A 16,954-nucleotide genomic window follows, 5' to 3' on the forward strand; every position below is an offset into this window, starting at 1 on the left:
GAGGGGGAGCAATAAGCCACATGTTTAGTGTGTTGGTGTGGTGACGTCGAGTGACGAGGATCTGTTGCTGAGGTCCTGGTGCCTATGTATGGATGGCCTATGGAGATTGTTGGATGCCTGGAGCCGGATACATGTGCTACAGTCATGTTATCTGACGTCTGGATTTGAGGAACTATCCTAAGGAGTGTTGCTGCTGGCTGGAGCTAAATACATATGCTATGGTAGTGGTATTTGTTATCTGGAGGAGCGTGGACTGTGACTACAGACTATACGTCATCATCTCGCGAGATCGCAATGCATGGAGCGGTCACCGGGGAGTCGCGAGGAGCGGGAAAGGTCTGTTCCTGATCCGGGGGGCCGACGGACGGTGAGTATATAACTATTTTTTAAATTATTTTTAACATTAGATCTTTTTACTATTGATGCTGCATAGGCAGCATCAATAGTAAAAAGTTGGTCACACAGGGTTAATAGCAGCGATAACGGAATGCGTTACACCGCGGCATAACGCGGTCCATTACCGCTGCCATTAACCCTGTGTGAGCGCTGACTGGAGGGGTGTATGGAATGGGTGCCGGGCACTAACTGCGGGGAGTAAGGAGCGGCCATTTTGCCGCCGGACTGTGCCCGTCGCAGATTGGTCGTGGCTGCTTTGCCGCGACCAATCAGCAACTTGGCATTTCCTTACAGACAGACAGAAAGACAGACAGACAGACAGAAAGACGGAAGTGACCCTTAGACAATTATATAGTAGATAGGGGGGAAACCCACGCTGTTTTTTTTTTTTAATTATTTATTTATAGCGTAGCAGTGGCAGATGCAGATAAATACTCCTATTCGCTGCTCCTGCTGTCACTGTACTTAGCGATAGCAGGTGTCAGATGATGGGATTAGTAGTCCTATCGGCTGACACCAGTGACCGCAGGTAAAGTTTATACCTCCGATCACAGCTGAGTGCTGACGTTGTCTTCTGATAGCGTGGGAACCAAGGCTCTCTGACCGGCGGGGTGATTTCCCCGCTGATCACAAGCAGTGTTTGTCGCGCTGTCATGCATATGACAGTGGATCAAACACTGTAATGTCGGGCCCCCCATACAAGATAATGGGCTTCGTGTCCACTCTGCTGGATGACAAGCTGCATGATGGGTCCATCTAGAGGTAGCAGAGCCAAGTGTGATGTCACATCCGGCTGTCCTTGACTGTTCTTCAGCAAATACGCTGCAAGAAAATTCAACCTGCGTATTTGCAGCGTTTTTTCACCATCCATTCAAGCCAATAGGTGGAAAACGCTGAAAAAACACTGAAAGAAGTGACATGCTCTATGTCCAAAAACCGCAGCAAAGCACAAAATACTGATGACACAAAAAAACCAATGTGTGCATGAGATTTCTGAAATCTCATAGGCTTTGCTGGTACTGTACTGTAAAAAGCAGCTGAAAATTAGCATTAAAAAAAGCAGCAAAAAACGCCCTGTGTGAACTTACCCTAAATCTTCAAAACGTTTATTATAGCACTAGATGGTGGCCCGATTCTAACGCATCGGGTATTCTAGAATATGCATGTCCACGTAGTATATTGCCCAGTGACGTAGCGCAACAGTTTAGATAAGACAAGTTTACTAATCAATAATATTTACTGCATTTAAATATTTTTTCCTTTAACCCATCCTTGTTGGTTTAATCTGCTTCTTTCATGTTGACATCCTTGGTTTTCATTTTATGATTCAATAAACTTTTTGACAGTGAGAGTAATCAATGAGTGGAATGGGCTTCCACGAGAGGTGGTGAGTTCTCCTTCAATGGAAGTCTTCAATCAGAGGCTTGACAGACATGTGTCTGAGATGGTTTAGTAAATCCTGCATTAAGCAGGGAGTTGAACACGATGACCCTGGAGGTCCCTTCCAACGCTAACATTCTATGATTCTCTTATTCTATAAAATTAAAGGGAACCTGTCACTAGGAATAACACTGTTAACCTGCAGGTATGGGGTTAATCTGCAAGTTAAGGCTGCTTTTACACTTGCCGTGGTTTTGCAGCCCCAATAGATTTCTATGGGGCCACAAAAACTGACCGCAATAATTTCAAGGTGCGCCATGAGGGCCATATTTACGGCTGTGAAAAAAGATCGAGCTTGCTCGATCTTTTTCACGGCTTACGGACATGACCCCCATTGAAAATCAATGGGGCTGCAAAAACAAAGTGTCATGTCGGACGCTGTTCAGACCAGGTCGTTCGACAGACAGCGGTAATTCCGCTTTTGACCACTATGTGCTCATTGGCGTCGGCCAGATTTTATCTAGCTGGTCCGGGGTTAATTTACCTGATGCTCAGATTGGAAGCTGGGCCATGCCCATTGCCTTTAAATAGTTCTCCTGAACATTGGGCGTTGCCGATTATAGCTTCTGTCTTGTGCGTTATCTCGGTCTGGAGTGGTGAGCTAGTGGTTGGAGTATCGTTGCTGGTGGTGTATTTCCCTTTGTCTTATTTACTCCTTCCTATATTTGTATTTATTTTGCCCTGTGCATTTATAGTGTATTCCTGAGTGACTGCGGCATGGTGTATATTTTCCGTTATCCTTGTCTGTTCTAACTGTGGGTATTGGTGTATGATCTTTTCACTGGGTGGTGTGCGGTGGTTTCAGCCTAGGGTTGAAACAGGAGACAGGGCGAGGGTCGAGGCCTAGACATGCACACCATCAGTGTAAACTCCAGGTAGAGGGTCAGTCAGGATTTCCCTAGTCTGAGGGAAATTGCAGGGGCCCGGGTTATTAGCTCTTGCCCACCTAGTCTCCCCGTGACACAAAGGAAGTTCGTTTTTGCGGTGCACCGCGACTTCCGGTTTTGCGGAACGCCTTTTTTTTTTCCAATACTATTTCCATAGTATTGGAAACCTGAAAAATGTCAATCTGCAAGTTTCTTGTGATCTGTTATTGCGGCAGACCATGAAAATTGACCCGCAAAAAAGGCCCGCAATAACGGGCCGCAAAAAACACGATATGTGCAAAAGAAGACTAACAGAGATGCTGTCCGGCGCCTGCAGGTAGCTGAAATCAGCGTGGAGAACATGAACTTCTCCTTGCCAGCATTTGGTATTCAGTCATAGAGGCGGCACTGGTTCAGTCACGCTCTGAGAATACAGAGTGGCCGTTGTAGCCACGCCGCTGGCCCTGACTGACACTGGCTCTACATTGCGGCCGGCTGTCAGTCAGGGCCAAGGGTGTGGTTACAGCGGCCACTCTGTATTCTCAGAGCGTGACTGAACGCTGGCAGGGAGACTAAAGATCATTTTCTCCCCGCTGTATTTGGCTGCGTGCAGGCACTGGACAGCATCATAATGCTGTTAACCTGCAGATTAACACCATATCTGCAGGTTAACAGTGTTATTCCTGGTGACAGGTTCCTTTTAAATGGTTACTGTAAAGTCTTGACTGACCTCACAGCATTATTTGTAAAACATTTGCATTTACCTATTAATCACTACAAACCATAATAATAATTTGATGAGGTTTCTAATATCAGATTACACTACATTTTTACGTTCCTATAAACCAGTTTAACACAATCTTTATGTCAATACACAAGTGAATAATTTTATTTTGCTGCAAATGTGTTATTAACAAAGATGACTAATGTCAAACAGTAAATACAAGTGCTGAGATTGAAGAATAAAACCAGTTGCTAGCCAGAAATTCATTCCAGGCAATGTCTATTAATGTTATGTGTGCTCATAAGAACAACTACTGTAATAAAAAGATAACACCACATGACATTTAAGTGTTTGTAACTCCAAAAGAAATAGAACAACAATTTTTATTTTATCTGTAAAAGGGGATACGTCATTGATTTTATCTAGAACTGAAAGCACTGATTAAAATGAGATGCAACAAGTTATTCAGCAGTTATTAATGTATCTGAGAAAAACTACACTTTATGGTATTGGATTAAATGCTTAGTGGTGGTGGTGACAAACGTTTTTGTCAGGGTACCTAAAAATGTGATAATATAAGGCAGGTACCAATAAGTTTGAGCATACACAGTATAGTGATTTTTCGTGCCCAAGTAGACTCAACTATGAATAAAAAACACTAGTACTTAGCAACAAAACAAGTCATAGGATTCCCATATGACCCCTTTACAAATACCGGACCACCATAACTGTAACAAGAGAACACCACATATACAAGAGCTTTAATGAAAAATAAAGCTATAATTCCTAGGTGGAAAAGTGTGACCAATGTGGCTAATCCATAAGAAAACAAAAATAGGGTCCACATGTCTTTAGTATTAAATAAAAAGGTAAGTCCTATTTTTTTGCAGTATACATTGTATAGAATTGGTCACTTAGGGGGAATGCACTGGTCTCTTTTTGATCATTCTATCCTTACAATACTGCACTGACCGTGCACTCTCTTGCTGCCCTGTTACTTCTGGTCAGGGCAGGCGAGCGAGCGCACTGTCACTGTGCACATTGCACAGTGACAAGATCCTGAGTGTACATCAGAATTCACAATCGAAGCACGCTCATATGGCAGGGACTAGCCCAGCCCCTGAAGTGTAGGTCACGAAAGACTGTTAATTTCAGATTTGGATAGAGGCTGTGGCAGTGTATGTATATGGATGTAAGAAATCCAGCTTAGGTTACATTTTTTCAAGGTCTATCATCAGGTTAGAAAAGTAGAAAAAGCAGGGTTCAATGTTACATTAGAGCAGAGGTCCCCAACCTTTCTGACCATGAGAGTCACATTCAATTATGAAAGAGGGTCACGAGCACCACTCATAGTAGTGACACCCAGAGCCCCCATTACCGGTATAAAATCAGCCCAAAGTATTCTACTGAAATCAGACCAAGGCAGTATGCCAAGTTCCAGGGTTTCCTATCTTAGTCCAATTCAGATCTGCTCTTCTGTGCAGGGATGCAAACAAAAGTCACCATCTAGAGAGCTACTCTAAATAGCTGTTTGCTACACATGGTGCTAATACAACACGCAGACAGCCGCGAGCCACACATCACAGGCCCACGCGCCACATGTGGCTCTCAAGGTAGAGGTTGGGGACCCATGCATTACAGTAACATAAAATGAAAACAAAACTGTTAAGTCCTTTTTTTTCTGCTGTTCTGGCCTCTAGATACATGGACCATTGATCTATAAATGAAATGTAGGAGCGACAAATATTAATTTAAAGTGTTATTCTTCAGAAAGTAGATTATTCCCATCTTATTGATTGTTGGGGACCTGACCGTAGAGTCTACCAGTACACCCGAGAACAGATCTGTCTTGAATGGAATGGAGATGTAGATTCTTGACCTCCACAACATCCATTGTCAATGGAACTGTCAGAAATAGTGGAAGTCGAAAATGTGCACCTCAGCTCCAAGTGAGACAGGACTCTGCAGAGCTGGTTACCAAGCCCCATTCTTGGGATCAATGAGGATCAGACATCTGGATACAGAATAACTTCACCCTTTTATTACTTGGTAAGGTGTTATGCTTTGAGAATGACACATAAGGTGAGCTGCCCTATTTAGGGGGAAGAACTTCTGTCTCATCTAGTCTCCTGTACATACAAGGATTCCCTGTGAAGTTCGATTTCCCTTATTTCTAAGCCTTCTACTGCCTAGATCTATGGCAAGTGCTTTAAATCTATTAGAATAGACATTGCATTAACTTAGACTTAGATGCATCTTGGCTGTTTTTCTAATAATTACAACACCATTGTAAAGGAAATACATTCAAAATAAGCAAAGGATTACCGTACAAACTTAACATTTCAGTCATCCACACTCCTTTAGTCCTAACAGTATGCTAGAAAACTACATATGACACACTACAAGAGGATTAATGCTATATAAAATGACTACCTAAGGTACTATGTGGAAGGAATCATTGCTGGTGATAGAGCAATCCCCATGTGAGTAATTATTTTATGATAACCATACCCGAGGGTTACCAGATGCAGGATGAAAAAAATGTTTTCACTGTCTCTTCGTCTCAAATTAATTGAAAATCTAACTAAATAGTATTCAACCTTGTGATTGAGACGCAAAACATATTGCTTTAGTATTTAAGCTATTATAAGCTCCCATTGATGTAAAACTACTGATACTAATGATGTACCATTAATAATGCGTCACAAATATGTAGAGATAAAGTGATGTGCACAGTGACTGCCACCTTACCAAAGGCTCTGGACAGTTATTTGCAATACACAGCAATGAGGTCATTAATGTGCTTCTCTGAGAATTAATCTAGACGATCCTTATTCCATCCCACATGAACCTCTCTTTACAAACTGACTCAAATGTACAGTTAGGTCCAAAAATATTTGGACAGTGACAGTTTTGGCATTTTAACTGTTTACTAAAACAAAAAAATCAACATATGTTTTAAGTGCCGACTCTCAGCTTTAATTTGAAGATATTAAAATCCTAATTGGAGTGAGTTTAGGAATTAAAGCCCTTTAATATGTAGCTTCCTCTTTTTAGAGAGGCTGAAGATAATTGGATAATTATCCCAAAAACCTGTTTTATGGGTTGCATGGGTTATTCTCTCATTAATCAATCATCGATTAAGCAAGTAAAAGGTCTGGAGTTGATTCTAGGTGTGGCATTTGCATTAAGAAGCAATTGCGGTGAAACCACAACATGCGGTCAAAGGAGCTCTCAATGGAAAAGAAATAGACCATCATTATGATGAAAAGAAGAAGAAATCCATCATAGAGATAGCAGAAATGTTAGGAGTGGCCAAATCTACAGATTGGTACATTTTGAAAAAAAAAGAGAGCACAAGGGTGAGCTTGGAAACACAAAAAGGCCTGGAAGTCCACAGAAGGCAACAGTGGTGGAGTATTACAAAATCCTGTCCACAGTGAAGGACAACTCCTTGACAAAATCCACCCAAGTGAAGAACACTCTCCAGGAAATAGGTGTTTAAGCATCTCAGTCTACCATAAAGAGAAGTCTCAATAAGATCAAATACAAATTGTTCACCACAAGGTGCAATCCATTAATTAGCCTAAAAAAAAAAAAACAGATTTGATTTCGACAAAAAAACATCTAAGGAAGCCCAGTTCTGGAAAAGCATTCTTTGGACAGATGAAACGAAGATAGACCTGTACCAGAATGATACTGTAATGCAACTGCAAGGCAGTTGCACGTAACCTCCACCAGGGGGCGAAGGTGAGGGAAAAAAGTAGCACTCACCGTGTAGCACCACAGTGCAAAGCGAGGCGCGCCACCAGGAGGAGGCAGAGTAGTCAGACAGGCTGGTCAGCAACAAACAGGAAGACAAAGTACCAGAGGTCACAGCAATGCACATGGTCAGAGACATGCCAGAAATCGGAACCAGATGGGAGCGCAAGATCCAAAACGTGAGACAAAATACGTAGTTAGGGTATGAGCCAAAGAGTCAAAGCCAGACAGAAAACGTAGTAACAGAGGGAAAGCAGGAGGCAGGGTTCAGAATTCAAGCCGAGACATACACTGTAGGAAACCAGTGGTCGGCGCTCATAGCAAGTGAGTAGTTCTGCTCTACAGAGCAGGGCTGAAGATCGCAGCCACTAGTCTCCCATGGAGACTATTGAAGCCAGTAAAAAGTAAAAAACAAATGTTTTCAAAAATATTTTAAAAAAATGAAAAAAGTATAAACTTTTAAATCACCCCCAATTGGCCCCATTCAAAATAAAACAATTAAGAAAAAAAAATACATATATTTGGTATTGCCGCATTCAGAATCACCCAATCTATAAATATATAAAAATAAATAATTTGATTGGTTAAAGGCGCAACAAGAAAAAAAAAGCCAGAGTTACAGTTTTTTGTCGCATTAAAATGCAATAAAGGTTGATCTAAACATTGTATCTACACCAAAATTATATCAATAAAAAAAGACAGCTCGACGGGCAAAGAAATAAGCCCTCCCCAGCCCCAGATCCCGAAAAAAGATGCTATGGTTCTCGGAAAATGACGCCATTTTTATTGTATTTTTTTAACAAACTTTGGATTTTTTTAATAACTTAAATAAAAAAGAACCTATAGATGTTTGGTATTGTCAAACTCATTATGAACTGGAGAATCATAATGGCAGGTCAGTTTTAGTGAACATGGTAAAACAAAAAGAAAAAAAACAATTGTGGAATTGCACTTTTTTGCAGTTTAACGGCATTTTGAATTCTTTCTGGTATTCCAGTACCTATATGGTAAAATCGAATGGTGGTATTCAAAAGTACAATTCGCCTCGCAAAAAACAAGCCCTCGCATGGTCATATTGATGGAAAAATAAAAAAGTTATGGCTCTGGGAAGAAGGAGCGTAAAAAACAAACGCAAAAACGGAATATGGAGCGGGGATGAAGGGGGTTAACTAGATCTGAAAATCTGCATTTCAATTGCATCGCAGTTGTTTCGTTTTAAAATAAAAATAATAGTATACAGTGCCCAAATCACCAAGATTCGGTCACTGTCCAAATATTTCTGGACCTAACTGTATATCCTACCCCAAAGATATTTAACACCTGTTTACGTAGCGTTTGCTGCACACATAAAAAGATATAGGTGTCAGAGACCCAGGGCTATTTTTTTGTTATTTATAAGGAAAGGTCCCTAAGACCGGGGTCACACTTGCAAGTTCAATGCGAGAAACTCGCATCAAGTCCCAGCACTGCTGCCGGCACTCGGGACCGAAGCATGCGGCTGCATAGAAATACATGCCGCCGCAAACTCTGGTCCCGAGTGCCATCGGCAGTGCCAGGTATTGATGCGAGAGACTCGCATTGAACTTGCAAGTGTGACCCCGGCCTAAATCAAAATCATGGCTCCCCTGACAAATGGGCTTATTCAACCGATGTCTTTTGCACCATGAGGTTTTTATCTGTGTGGGTGGAGCAGGGTTATTATAAGCAGTTTCTCAGATATATGTACTTTTTAGCCACAAAACTATCATGCGGTCTCCCATTGTTATCCCAAAGGAGATCACTAGGTAATAAAGCTAAACCAATTGAAAACATTAAATATTTAAAAATAAAAAAAGATTGAAAAATAAATTGAAAGTTTGGGGTCCATGGTGTATGCCACATCTCTCTGATCTGCAAAACTGTGAATACAGCCAAGAATAATTCTCAGAATCTCCTGCTGAATCAAGAAAAGGAGTATATTTTTTGGGGGAAATCGTATTTTGTATCTTTAAAGGATTTGGACACCATTGGATATTTTTTTCTTTCTACTAAAATGCATGCATTCATGTCTGCAAAGCATGGTTTACAAATACGTTTTATTACAATTTTCAGACTATTTCACAGCACAGTATTTACCGTATCTAGCTGCAGAATGAATTAATAGTGAAATCATTCAGTGACATTATGAGACTGCAGGGTCTGTAACCTTTATCTCTCCTCTCCTGAGAGATCTTCTAAGCCTATGTATGACTAAATCAAAGTTTCACCAAAATGCAGATATTCTGAACGGAAAATCGGCTGTTTTCTTTATTTAGGAACCTACCCTTATAGCAAAGAGTCTTTTCATGAGGAAAGCTCTCCTTGCATCTCTCACTATATGCATGTATATATAACAGCAATCAACCATTGGTAAGAAGGTGTCCAGGAGAGAGAGGGACAGTGCTCCACTCATGAATTCGTTAAACTATACTCTAATTATTGCTAAATTATCTTTTAACCTTCAGTTACTCGCTCCCAAACACTGACATTATTAGTGGTAAACACCTTGCTGTGGCACATTTAGTCGATGCTGCATCTCACAATGCACTGAGAAGGGAGTTGCGGCGGAGCTAGTTAAGCTAACAAAACAGTCAGTTATTTATCTTCCATATTTTTAGAAATATGACGAAAAAAAACTTGCTTGGAGTTCAAAGGACCCCATGCAATTAAAGATTAAGCTTTATTAGCTAAATTACATAGTGTTTTGTGATTGGGCGCCCACCACAGCTTGGCAGCGTCTGAGACTGATATCAGTTGCCGAGCTGTGACTGGCAGTGTCTGGGAGGAAGGAGTGTAAGCACATGCCCCCTGAGAAAACTCTGAAGACACGCCCAGTTGCACTACAGAGATTTCACATATTGTGCTCTAAAAACAACAAATGTGTATATCTTTGTAATGAAGCGATGTAGAGTAAAACGGTAAACAGCTGCAGAATCAGCGAAATGAAGAGATTTCCACAACAGATTTAAGTAATTTTTTTCAGCAGATGACAAGTCCTCTTTAAGTCAATACCTTGCCTGGATCCAAAAAAATGAGAGAACTATATGTTTGCTTTCCTTTATCATTTGGTTATAAAAATACATGAATATAAGTCACAAATTCATCAAAACAAATTTTGCATGGCAGCCCTGATCCCTTTTGGTATATTTGCAATCATTTACAGCATGTCAGTTTATTAACTGAAAGATAAGGATTCTTTAAAAAAAAAAACTTTTATAAAAAGGGTTTATGTAAGGCACAAAATGCTGCACAGATACAGTAAGTACCCTCCTTTAAGGTCAGTAATTCATAGTTTCATAATTTTAAGATTGAAAGAAGACAAGTCCACTGAGTTCATCCTATAACCTAGCATGTTAAGCTAATGGAAGGCAAAAAAACACGAGGCAGATGCTAATTGCCCCATATTAGGGGAAAAATTCCATCCCATCTCCCCGCGTGGCAATCAGACTAGTTCCCTGGATCAATGCCCCATTACAGAAGCTACTGCCCATAACCTGTTGCTAGAGCTGGCAGAACGCACCGAGTATATTTAAATATTATTATTGGTGCGTTCGCAGCCCAGGGTCCACCGTGCAGGAGACCAATCTGCTGCTAGCAAATGGTGGCACAATATGGCGGTAGAAGCGAACTCTGTTACTTCACAGAGTGGAACAGAAGGGAAAATGCTGTGCCCTGTTAGCATCACAGGGGAACACAGCTGCCTAACAGAGCAAAAGCAATCAGTGGTCAGGGAGTAGCAAGCACACAAACACCTCCTCTCCGGTGGAGCCAGAATTCTAATGGCCAGCCCTGAATTCACCATACAAACTCCTCACCGGTGGTGCCGGTATTTTAGTGGCTTATTTCAGCCGGACCCTGACCACAAGCAGACAAGACCACTGAGTAGCAAAAGCTCATAACATAAGCTGATACTAGCGCATGGCCGTGTGGCCATGCAAACCTTTTATAGCTGCAGCAACTTCAGGACATTCGTAGAGGACCAATGGGAGCTGCTACAGTACCTGAGCAACTTCAGGACCTTTCTAGAGGACCAATGGGAGCTGCCACAGTACCTGAGCATGTGACCCCCGACCTCCAATGAGAGGTCTTACCCTGGGCATGCTCAGAAGGGGAAAAGCAGGACTTAGACTTAGTCCCAGAGACGTCTGCTCACCACTGACCAGTACTGGCTACAATGGCTGAGCCTGGAAAGGCAGCAGTAACCATCTGCACAGTGTCAGGCTGAGCCAGATGCTGGGACCGACGTCTCCGCTGAGCAGGCTCCGCTGCGGCTGGAGAAGAATGGGAGACCGCAGTGGAGATGGTTCAAGATTTCCCCTGTGCAGAGGTGGGAACTCGACCCCTAAACACCTGTAATATTATAGTTACTTATATAATTCAGTATTGATAAACTTTTTGTTAACATGTCATGAATAGTGTACAGAAAGCACATGAGGCACTTTTCTAAGCATTCTCAATAGGTCCTGAGCATAATATACAACCCATGGGAAAAAAACAAGTTAGAAATAGGAGGAGACCACTATGGCTAAATAGAGATGTTAGGGTGTAAAATAAATTACAAAAAGAAGGAGTTTAAAGAACTAAGTGAGGGCCGTGATTAGAGAGATTGGAGTCAATGGGAGTACAGATGAGCGAATACGTTCGGAATCGATCGTCAAACATAAAATCCTCACAAATATAGTACACATATGGCAAATTCGGATTCCGCGATCGTTTTCCGAACATATTCAATCATCTCTAGTCCTGATGAGCCGTTTAGAAACTGTAAGTATACAGACAAAATTAAAATGTGTAAAATAACTAATTAAGGCAGCAACGGCTGAAGCAGAAAGAATCTTGCCCCCCAAAAAGTAAGAATAATTCCAAAAATTTTTTTAAAATGCATAAATAAAAGACTCAAAACTGAGAGCAGAAACTACAGACAGATAAGTTCACAGATCGATTGTGGGCAAAATCTTTGAGCGTTTTCTAAGAGATTCTATGTGTGCATTTCCAGATAACCAAGAATCAACATGGCTTTAGGAGGAATCAATCCTATCAAACTAATCTGATGAACTTTTATGAGGAGGTAAGTTCATGACTAGTTCAGTAAGGCTGTGGATATTGTGTATATTAAATTTTCAAAGGCATTTGATATGGTGTCAAATATAAGACTGTACATGACAATTAGACTAAGTCAAAATATGCATCATTGGCTTAAAGGGAACCTGTCACCAGAAAAAAATGCTATTAACCTATTTATATGGGGTTAATCTGCAGGTTAATAGTGTTATTAACCTGCCCAACATAGTTTTGCCGCTATTCTCAGGCCAAACATAAAATACCATGGACAATATTGGTGTCCAGTATGCAAGAAGTACACAACTGAACTGGAGCAGGTGTAGAAAGGAATGGACATGTTTATAAAGGGACTGAGTGAAATGCATCACCAAAACAGGTTATTAGGATTATTCAGCTTGGAAAAACAAATGCTTATTGGCGATTTTAATACAATGTACAAATATATGAAGGGACAGTGCAGAGATTTTATACATAGCCTGGCAACAATGACAAGGGGTCATCCTCTACATCTATAGCAAAGAAGATTTACGGTAATAATCATCAAACATGGTGATTCTTTAGTTTAAGAGCAGCAAGACTATGGAACTCTCTGCGCCATGATATTGTAATGGTTGATTCATTAAAAAAGTTTAAGGAGGGCCTGGATGTCTATCTTGAAAAACTATACACTAATATTGCATGGTATGGGTAGTAGATTCTGTGATAAGACGTTGAATCCTAGGAGACCTGGAGTTAGAAGGACGCAATGGGTAATGACTCGCAGATTCTCTTTATAGACGTGTAATTCATGTACTATTTTAAATGAATTTCCTTTCCATCAGTGCTTACAGGGTTAAGGACTATTTCCATGCTGGCTGTCAACATACAGTATTATTGCTCTCAGCTGCTGATATCATTTGCTCTCCCTACATATACTAGCTCTGTGCGTTTCTTCCTTGCGGGAGAAAGAATCTTCTTCCTGAAAGTGTTGCGCTGCAGAGTTTGGAATATTTGCTCGAATGTTTGTGTGCAGTAGCTTCATGAGTGTTTATCTCCTCATCCTTATTCCTATTTAGTGTTTATTCCTCCCTTTCTCTATCCTCCCTATTTTTGGTGCGTGTTTTGTATGATAGTGATTTTCAGTAACCCCTGTCTGTTTTTTTTTTTAAATATAAATTTTTATTGAAAATTTTTGCATAAGATAACAAAGATGTCAATCATGCCTATCAAGACAGTAGTGCAATGTTTCACTTTCAGACTTAATGTAATAATATCACTGTGACTATTAGCTTCCAATCATACATAAGGAGAGTGAAAATTCAAAAACATCCATCTCATGGAAGTGATAAATTTACCTTATACTGCACCCTTCCCTATATAACGAATCAAGGTATAGAAAGAAAAAATGAAAGGGGAAGGAAAAAGGGAGAGGGAGAATCCTCCGATCTTGCCTCTCTTAATCAGACCCACCGCTCGGCTCACCGCTCTCCCATTAGATGTTTCCCTACAACCAGCTTGGGAGTTTTAGTCATCTATTTGAAGGCAACCTAGATTATTTTTGAGACTCTCCATTAAGTTCCACTTCGTTGAGGTGAAAGGTCAGATTATTTTCCGTCTCTTTTTCGTATTGCAAAATTTACCAATAAATTGTCTACATTTTGTTAAAAATTTTCCTACTTGTGTCTCTTTATTCGTAAGCGCATCCCCTTGCTCTACTGTCATATACAGGGTGGGCCATATATATGGATACACCTAAATAAAATGGGAATGGTTGGTGATATTAACTTCCTGTTTGTGGCACATTAGTATATGGAAGGGGAAAAACTTTTCAAGATGGGTGGTGACCATGGCGGCCATTTTGGATCCAACTTTATTTTTTCCAATGGGAAGAGTGTCATGTGACACATCAAACTTATTGAGAATTTCACAAGAAAATCAATGGTGTGCTTGGTTTTAACGTATCGTTATTCTTTCATGAGCTATTTACAAGTTTCTCTTTGTTTACAGCCATTGACATGTCGCACAGGTTAAAACGTGAGGAGCGGATGGCAATTGTGTTGATGTCTGGTGAACGCAGTACCCGGGTCACTGCAGCAGATTTCAATGCAAGACACCCTACGTAAGAAAACTGTCACCATTCCCATGTTATTTAGGTGTATCCATATAAATGGCCCACCCAAAAAAGTTTGCCTCATCACTTAATATAATGTTCTGTGTAAACTGAGGGTCCTATTCCAATTTTTGTTTTGCCCATTCTGCAAATTCAGCGCGCCGATCTGGCATCAGTCAAACATCCCTTCGGCTGATATTAGCTACTCACAAATGGCACCCTTAAAAAATCCAGCTGCTGCAGCATCTCGACGAGGATGACCCAGATCGGCAAGCTGAATTTGCAGAATGGGCAAAACAAAAATTAGAACAGGACCCTAAGTTTACACAAAACATTATGTTCAGTGATGAGGCAAACTTTTTTGGGTGGGCCATTTATATGGCTACACCTAAATAACATTGGAATGGTGACAGATTTCTAGCGTAGGGTGTCTTGCATTGAAATCTGCTGCAATGACCCGGGTACTGCATTCACCAGACATCAACACAATATCTATCCGCTCCTCACGTGTTAACCTCTGCGACATGTCAATGGCTGTAAACAAAGAGAAACTTGTAAATAACTCATGAAAGAATAATGTTACATTAAAACCAAGCACACCATTGTTTTTCTTGTGAAATTCTCAATAAGTTTGATGTGTCACATGACCCTCTTCCCATTGGAAAAAATAAAGTTGGATCCAAAATGGCCGACTTCAAAATGGCTGCCATGGTCACCACCCATCTTGAAAACTTTTCCCCCTCCCAGATACTAATGTGCCACAAACGGAAAGTTGATATCACCAACTATTCCCATTTTATTTAGGTGTATCCATATACATGGCCCACCCTGTAGTGATATACAGTACTTGGGCTACTAGGTCAGAGAGTAATGAGGCAGATGAGCTGAGCCAATGTTTAAGGATTAGATTTTTTGCCAAAATCAGTATAGTGTGTAAAAGTTTAGGGGGACCCTTCACTCCCCCTCCACCCAAATCCAGCCCATCCCAAGAGTGCAGGATCGCTGTCAACAGAGTCAGCATTTTTACAGTGCACCATAATATGGTTATTAGCTCTGATATTGAATCCCAAAAAGGGTGAGCGGTTTTACAGTGTACCATAATTTGGTTATTAGCTCTGATATTGAATCCCGAAAGGGCGACAGAACGGCATGACCACACCCCTGTCTGTCTGTGTCTCGTTTCCCTTACAGTTCTGTCACATGCCTAATGGTGTGTGGAAAGGGACAGTTTAGGGTTTAACAGGAGCATAGTAAAGTTGGAGATCCAGGCCTCTTAACCATCAAGAGTACCCCTGGGACAGGGAAAATTACGGTCTCCATTCCAGGGACAGTTTAAGGCTCCTCTCCCTTACTTCAGACCATCACATTGTGAAAGCGGGTACTGAATTTTTCCTCTTCTATTGGGCAATCAACCTCTGCCACATCAAGTTATTGCCTTCCTTTGGATCACAATGTCGACTTTATAGCATATATACTTGATAGTGTTTGGACATACTTTCAAGACCTGAGTAATTGTTAAGACATTAACCTAGCAAACTGAGCCCAAGGAGATTATTTATTATGTAGATTTTCAATGGTCAGATTTCGTCTTACTGTAGAGAACAGACTTTAGTAAGACTAAAGAGCTCGGATTGTTTTTACTTCTATAATAATCTTCAGAGGGACAGATTCACAAATTCTCATTTCCTTGTTGCTGGGGAAACGCAGTCCTAATTTGTTACACAGGCACACCGTAACGTATTCAATGAAACATCAGGTTTTAGCCTAATAACTAACTTCAATGGCATCCACGCATACAAAATCAGTACAGGATTTTAACTTAATCCTATTATAAAGCAAATATGTAGTCACTGCATCTTATATTTCAACTTCTAATCAACTATATGGTTTACTAGAGTACCATGATAAAACCCATTACCACGTGTAACAAAATTCACAACCTTGTATTACAGTTCTGCTTGACAGTTTGTGAACCCTTCAGAATCTTCCATATTTCGGTAAAAATTTGACCTAAATCTACATCAAATTTTCACACGTCCTAAAAGTAGATAGAATAAAATCAAACAAATGAGTAAAAAAAGATTAAACTTCGTCTAATCTAATATCCTCCCACTCCCGACTCCAAGACTTCTCCCGTGCTGCGCCAATCCTCTGGAATGCTCTACCCCAAGATATTAGGACCATCCACAACTTGCATAGCTTTAGGCGCTCACTCAAAACTCATTTGTTCAGAGCGGCCTATCGCGTTCCCTAATCAGTCATTTTATGTTTGTGTGTGTGTGTAGCCCATTCACTATCTCACCTACCCCCCACCCCCTGAAGATGGCTGGACCATCATTGTAAATACATCATTGTAAATACACACCTGTACTTTGTATCTCCCCACCTCATTGTAGATTGTAAGCTCTCACGAGCAGGGTCGTCTTATTTTGCTTTATTGCTGTATTGTTAACATTGTTACCTATGACTGTTGTGTTTGAAACTGTTAAACTGTAAAGCGCTGCGGAATATGTTGGCGCTATATAAATAAAGATTATTATTATTATTATTATATCACGTCTGAGTGGCAAAAGTATGTAAACCTTTGCTTTCAGCATC

The 16,954-nt window shown here is 40.7% G+C and overlaps 1 protein-coding gene across 5 annotated transcripts in view; it reads right to left on the reverse strand.

Moving 5' to 3' along the window:
• The window catches only part of RGS6 (regulator of G protein signaling 6), a 758,999-nt gene that overhangs the window by 555,438 nt on the left and 186,607 nt on the right, over positions 1-16,954 (reverse strand). The gene's annotated exons all lie outside the window — the stretch shown is intronic.

This window comes from Ranitomeya variabilis, chromosome 1 (assembly GCF_051348905.1).
Source record: "Ranitomeya variabilis isolate aRanVar5 chromosome 1, aRanVar5.hap1, whole genome shotgun sequence".
Taxonomy (NCBI): Eukaryota; Metazoa; Chordata; class Amphibia; order Anura; family Dendrobatidae; genus Ranitomeya; species Ranitomeya variabilis.